Here is a 7,330-nt window from a genome sequence, read left to right as displayed (position 1 = left end):
GGAGACCGCCACCGTTGTGGCCGGGGACAGCTGAACATTATCCTTGGCTGGTACTCTCTCCGGCCTCGGTGGTCACGAGTGGCGGGCACCCAAAACGCACTTCCGGCCCCTGGTTCCAGCCACTCAGTCCTCTGTGGGGGTGTGGAGGGCGGGCTAGGAACGGGGTCCTCAGGACGCCAGTTCCAGCTGCGGGTTGGTGGGTCCCTCTGGATAGATTGCTGGAGTCAAGTCGCCAGCGCATTCACTGTTTTCCTAAACAAGGTCCTAATTTAGGCCCAGTGGAGGATCAAGTCAGAGCTGGGAAATTTGAGGGTGTTAAAGTGGTCTCTTCAAATGAGTCGTTACCGTTGGCTTAGGTCCACGTGCTCCCTGCTCCCACAAAAACCCTTAATGAACAGGAAAAAGGATTCATTCAAAGATAGCTCTAAGGAGATAGTAGAGCCTCATCAACGAAATCATCTTGTTGCATCTGTAGGAGGAGCACCACTGTTCTGGTGTCCAAGCAGCCCACTAGGATCGTAACTCAGCCCCAATAATAAATTAAGAGAAAGTTTAAGGAAAGGAAAACTCTATTTGTAAGGAGGGGGAGAGGAAAAGAAGATAGCTAACCTGATAAGAAAGAATCAGGGTAGGGGGTCTTTTGAAAACTGGAGGACACGTGGGCCCTTTGTTCTTAGCTGTTTTTATGGGGGTCAGGGGTGCGAGTGACTCTTCCCTCTACTCAGAACTTGCCATAAACTGTGATGGTTTCCTGGCACCTTTGCTTAAGGTCTTTTCTTCCAGTGGTCTATGTGCAGCTTTTTTTTTCTGTTTACTTGTCCTTGATAAACCTTTTAAGTCCTCATCTTTGGAGTAAGCAGCTAGTTAGCAACGGGGGGCTTATTTTTGGTTAGCTTAGAGTTAGGGGTTGTGTGGATATCTGTTGTTCTCTATAACCCTAGAGGGAGTAACATAGTGACTCTAGAGTGAATACACGTAAGTGTATGTTAGTGCATAGATGTGAGTACATACTATCTTGGTGCCTTTCCCACTTTCCTATATTTTATTGGAGGTGAGAGTGTCTTATCATTTATTTGTGTGCCTGGCTTTGTGTGTCCTGTCAGCATTTTTTGGTCTCTTGGTACAAGTCCCAAGGCCATTTGGTTCCTTTTTAATTTTTTTTTTTTCCTTTTTCTGCTCGTCTTTGACTTGCTTCCCAGTGGAATCTCTGTAGTAAAATTTAACTCCTAGTCATGATTAGTTAGAAGACCTAAAGAGGCCCCTGTTTTATTTTCTTGTCTACAAACCTGTCCCTAGAGTCTCACCATGTACGGGTGTGTTAGGGTCTTTTATAATAAGGAACAGTGGGGGAGGGAATTTAATGAGACAATTCACATGTCCAGGCTTATTTCCTTCCTCCCTGTGCCCTGACTGCTCCCTTTCTTTTCTATGGAGGGAAAATTGGACTTTGGCCTCCTAGACCCAGCATCTGCATAGTCTGCCCTTCTGAGCTGAGGAGAGGTGAGTGTGGCAGTTTATTCCCCAGACCTGAGGAAGTTTGAAGAAGCTAACTTTTTTTTTTTCTGGCATCAGGAATCGAACCCAGGACCTTGCATTGCCAGGTAGGTGCAGCACCACTGAGCTAAACCCCCAGCGAGAAGCTAACTTTTAAAGTTCTGTTTCTCTGTGTTTGTTACAGTTCTGCCATTCTGGGAAGCTAAATCTACTAGCAGAGATTTACTGGGGCATCTGAATGAAGATCAGATAGCACCCTGCTGCTTTGTTAATAGAAGGATACATTTTAAACTCAGGTGCCCACACATGCCACCATGAGTTCTGCCCTGTGTGGAGCAAACCCTTGGCCTATTTTCTTACTTGCATACTTTCACATCCAGTACAGCCATAAGGGGACATGTCATCTGGCTTCATTATGTGGAAGAGGATGGAAACCAGTCTCAAAGAGTGCAAATCTTTTTTTTTTTTTGTGATAGGGTCTTGCTATATAGTTCAGACTGGCCTTGAACTCACTGTGTATCCTGGACTGGCCTTGAATCCTTGAAGATCCTCCTGTCTCAGCCTCCAAATGCTGGGATTAAAGGTGTGCACTGTCAGAAAAATATTTATGACCATTCTATTGCTGAACGAGCCTTTCCATCAGTTGCTCCCATGACTTTGCCCTAACACTCTTTAACCTCCTCAGCTAAAACAGTGCTTGTGTCTTTGGTCTATGTTTCCTGTTTCTGTTGAGGCAGACAGGAAGCACCTCCTTTTCCTGTGACACTGGATGGAGGTGTGGTTTGGTCAATGGCTGTCATGTCTTGCTGTCCTTCCTTTCTTACCCACCTCCCCTAGGTTTACCTTGTGGCCCCTCTCCAGGCTGCTGCTACAGAAGCTACAGCTCCGATGTCAGCTGTGGTGTGGTACCCCTCCCCTGCTCCTGCCTCTTTGAAGAAGTGATGAGAAACCACCCCTAACTTGGCAGAAACCAGGGAGGGATCCAGGCCATTATTAAACATCCCCAAATGTCTTAGTTACTTTTCTCACTGCTGATACAAAATACTCAACACCCAAGGTTAAAGGAGGAAAGGTTTATTTCAGCTCAGTTTTTAGAGGTTTCAGTCTATAGTCAACTGGTTCTAAAGTAAGGCAGCATGGCAGAGAGGCATCACATAGGAGAAATATTCCATGGCGTGGAAAACAAAAGGCAGTGAGCAACAAACGGGAAGCCTCCTTTTCCCTTTTATCCTATTAAGGCTACCAGCCCTTTGGGTGGTGCTAGCCATACCCAGAACTATGCTAAACCAATCAGTGGACTAATTAAGTACTACACCCCCTTAATCCCAGTATCATACCCTCTTGATCCAGCCAGTTCCCAAAAGCCCTACCTATGAGCACATGAGGTTTTGAGGGCACAGCTAGATACAAACCACAACACTAATGAAAAGCCAATAAGCTATGATTAACTTGGCTTGCCTCTCTGAAGATTCCTCAGTTTCAGCCCCATCATTTTTCTTGGAGATATGACATGTCAGTCAGAGGGTCCAGACGTCTCCCCTGACTGTAGTGCAGCAGGCTCCAATTTAAACAACAGAATTGAGTTTGAACTACTCAGTAGGCTCTGGTTAGAATGCTTGCTTTTAGATCAGTTTGGACTGAAAAGCAGGCTTAAATTTGGACCAATCACAGACTTTTTGTGATAATATAAGGAGCATGTCCTTCACACTTCTCAGGTTCCCCTAGAAAGGCTTTCTCTGGGGTACTGACCTACCCTCCTACTACCACATAGATTCTGTTCAAATAAAGCCTCACTCTGTGGTCCTGTAAATCTGCTCATGATAATTCTCGGGTAGTGTGGACTCGGAATCCTGAGTAGTGTGGACAGAACAATCTGCATAGTCTTTGGCTGCAAATGCTAGGGTCTGTTAGCACTGAAGAGCTCGAGAGACCAGCAACTGGCAGTCCACTGATAGTACACTGAGGGGCAGAGACCACAACAGCAGTGTAAGCCAATTTCATTCACATTTTTGTGCCGACCTGTGGCATCATGGTCGCTACCAGAGCTGCACTTTGCTGATTCATATTGGGGATCAAACTCAGGACCTTTCTCTTGCCAGGCAGGTGAGGAGCCACTGAGCTACATTCCCCAGCCTGATTCTTGATCCCTTATCTCAATAGAGAAAAAAAAAAATCCTTCAATTGGTGACATTCTGATGTGAAAATCTCAGCTATTTGTTTTCTTCCAGTTTAGTGCTTTGCCGCAGAAGCTACAAACATTTGGGGAAATTTTATTAGCCATGGTGAGAGCCTTAAGGCTCACCAGTACCTTAGCTTTTTGTTTTCTGGGTCTGTCCTGCTCCCCCTACTCTTTTTGTTTTGTTTTGTTTTTGCATTGCTGGATATAAAACCCAGGGTCTTGTACAGGCTAAGCAAATTCTCTACCACTGAGATACATCACATGCTCTTTTAATTTATTTTTAAAAATTTTATTTTTGGTACCAGGGATCAAATTCAGGACCTTGTGCTTGTGAAGCAGGTAGTGGAACCACTGAGCTAAATCCCTGGCCCTCAAGCTCTTTTTAAAAAATTATAATTTGAGACAGAGTCTTGCTAAGTTGAGCAGGCTAGCCTCAAACTTGGAATCCTCCTGCTTCAACCTTCTAAACAGCTGGGATTACAAGTGTGCACCACAACACCAAGCTCCTTGTGTCTTAATGGCACACAGAATGCTTCCACTCAGCCTCCTGTCATTTCTAGGGTATGGCCTAGCACTTTAGCAGGCAGGAGTGGCAGTGTCTGGGTCTTGTCAGAGGCTGACATGATGCTGGAGAACTATGGGAAGATGGCTTCCATCAGTGAAGGGCTACAGTGCTAACCAGGAATTTGCTTCTGGAAGTCCTGAGATTAGGTGTGGGGCCATGAGGTGGTTTTTTTTTGGGGGGGGGTTCTTTTTGAGACAGAGTCTTGTTATATTATTCAGGCTGGCCTTGAACTCACTATGTAGTCTAAGCTAGCCTTGAGCTCTCCACAATTCTACTGCCGCAGCCTCTGAAGTGCAGGGCTTACAGGTGTACACTACCATGCACAGCTTGTTTTGTGTGTGTTTGTAGTATTGATCACTGAACCAGGGTTTTTGCACTGAGCTGCATCCCTGTCCCTCTCTTGTTCTTTCTTTCTTTTTTGGCGGGGGGTACTGGGGATCGAATTTAGGACCTTGCACCTGCAAGGCAGGCGGCAGCACCACTAAGCTAAATCCCACCCCCACCCCCCTTTGAGACAGCGTCTTGCTAAATCACTAAGATTTCCAGGATATGCTTGACCTTGCAAGACTCCTGCTTTAGCCTCCCAGAGTATATAGGCATCTGTCATCATGCCCAGTTATCACATCTGGCCAAGGCTATGAGTTCTCATGGTCTCTGAGGGTGGTATCTTAGCAGCTCCTCCATGTTGTCTATCCTCTGGGCTGTCCTTCCTAGCTGGCCACATTCCAAAGAGTGTAGTGGGCCAAGACGTCCCTTAGTTGAGGCCATTTGGCTGCCCTGCCTCACCTCCAGGCCTTGGAAGTCTCTTTAGCAGGACTCCCAGACTCCAAGCCTGATCTCCCTGCTAGAACAAGGGGCAGTACCATGGACTCTCACTCTGCCACAGAATGGAGAAAGAGTACACCTGAGGGACCCTAGCAGAGGCAGGTGGAAATGAACAGGTGTGACATCATCCTGGGGCCACTGCTAACCCTGGTGGTGCCCTGGCCAGGCTGCCCTGGGTACATACCAGGGGCCTCTTGCTTAGGTGCAGCTGCAGGTGCCCCCACCCTGCCTCAGCCTCCTGAGTAGCTGGGATTGGGGTAGAAGAAATAATAAAGGTAGACAGAAAGGAGACAAGAAAAATCATAATTTAAAAACTGTACTTAAAAGCTTCAGGACACAAAAGTTACCCAAAGCTACATGTTTTTTTTTCCCCTTCTAGTAAACTCACTCTAAAAACTAAAATAGAATCCTAAGATTTTAAAGATAAAGTACCTCTGTAAATTAGGGCCCAGGCTTTTTGCCTCCCACACACCTCCATCCTCTAGACCAATGATGGTGAACCTATGGCATGTATGCTGAAGCAGGCTGTTTGTATCATTGAAAACTCTAAAAGGTTTGCCATCACTGCTATATATAGGAAGTAGCATTGTTAGTGGGCAACATACTTTTCTTACTTGTCTTTTTTTTTTTGATACTGAGGATCACACTCAGGACCTTGCGCTTGTGAGGCAGGTGGTGGCACTATTGAGCTAAATACCTGCCCCCTTTGGAGACAAATTTATAGTGATCCTCTTGCCTCAGCCTCCCGAGTGCTGGGACTACCGGCGCCCATCTCCATACCTGGCTAATAGCAATATATTTCTAAACTTCAAATATATGCAAATGGCTTGCATTCTATACTAACCCAACAAGTAAGTGTCCTGATGGACAACAGAAATACACATCGATTGCCCATGTTGAAGACACCTCCAAGATCACAGTAAAAGCTACAACTCAATCCAGGCATGGTGGTGTGTGCCTATAATCCCTGCACTCGGGAGGCTGAGGCAGAAGGATCATGAATTCAAGGCCAACCTGGGCTACATAGTGTGTTCAAAGCCAGCCTGAATAATATAGCAAGACCCTGTCTCAACAACAACAACAATAAAACCCCAACTCAGGCTACAATGTATCTCAATCTACTAGTATCTGAACTCCTCTCGTATACTTCCTTCTGCCTTTAAATCTCTTTATGCCTCTCCTCAATGCATTTTTTTTTTTTTTTTTTTTGGTACTGGGGATCGAACTCAAGTCCTTGTGCTTGTGAGGCAGGCAGAACCACTGAACTAAATCCCCGGCCCTCATCAATGCATCTTGACAGTTCTTTTCTGTGACATGTCAGCAAATCTACAACCTGCCCTATGGGTTGAATGAGTTGAGGTCCCCATCTCTTTTTTAGCAGACATCCTCACATCCTCAAGCAGTGACAGAATTATAGGCGGGTACCACTATTCCTTTTTTTTTTTTTTTTTTTTTTGAGACAAGGTCTCACTATTTAATTCAGGCTGGCCTTGAACTCACAGCAATCCTCCCACCTCAACCTCCTAGGTGCTGGAATTACAGCTATGTGCTACCACACCTGGCTTCCACTTTTTTTTTTCTTCTTTTTATTGAGGTTATTGGTACAATCTAGGTATACAGTACAATTACATTCATCATTGGGATTCTGTACCTTTACATAAGAGGTCTTGATTCTCATTTTTCCCCTTGTCCTTCCCTCCCTTCACCCCCTCCTCCCCTCCCCATTTACAAACACTTTATTTCCATTTTTTCAGTTTCTCATATTTTTTTCCTCTCCCTTATTACCTTTCCCCCACCCTTCCCACTTTCCTTACACCTTTAGCCCTTTTCTTTCTATTTTACATTCTTAATTATCTCATTAGGATCCTGTGTACTATTATAATTTTTCACACCAAAGAAACTATTCGGTATTTCAGTTAAAGAAATCTCTGTATGAACATTAAAAATAGGGAATCCTAAAATAAAACTAAAAAGGAAAGTAAAAGAGAAAAGGCAATGATGTAAGATTAAAATAATCCTTAATTCTGGAGATGAAAATGGTCCCTGAACATATTTAAATTGCTTCTCGCTCTTATAGTCTTATCTTATTCTATTTTTCATTATTTAGAGAATACTTTATTAGTTTCTGTAATCAAACCCATGTAGATATGACCTTACATATTTAGTACGATGTATTACCCCTGTACAAGTGGAAAAAAATAAATAAATAAAAATAAAAAAATAAACATTTCTAGACCAGTATGGCTGTCCATTTCTGTACAATGCCA

The sequence above is a fragment of the Fukomys damarensis genome, unplaced genomic scaffold, assembly GCF_012274545.1.
Source record: "Fukomys damarensis isolate Sample0158 unplaced genomic scaffold, DMR_v1.0_HiC HiC_scaffold_5, whole genome shotgun sequence".
Taxonomy (NCBI): domain Eukaryota; kingdom Metazoa; phylum Chordata; class Mammalia; order Rodentia; family Bathyergidae; genus Fukomys; species Fukomys damarensis.
The sequence above is the reverse complement of the archived record's forward strand: the minus strand, read 5'-3'. Positions refer to the sequence as shown.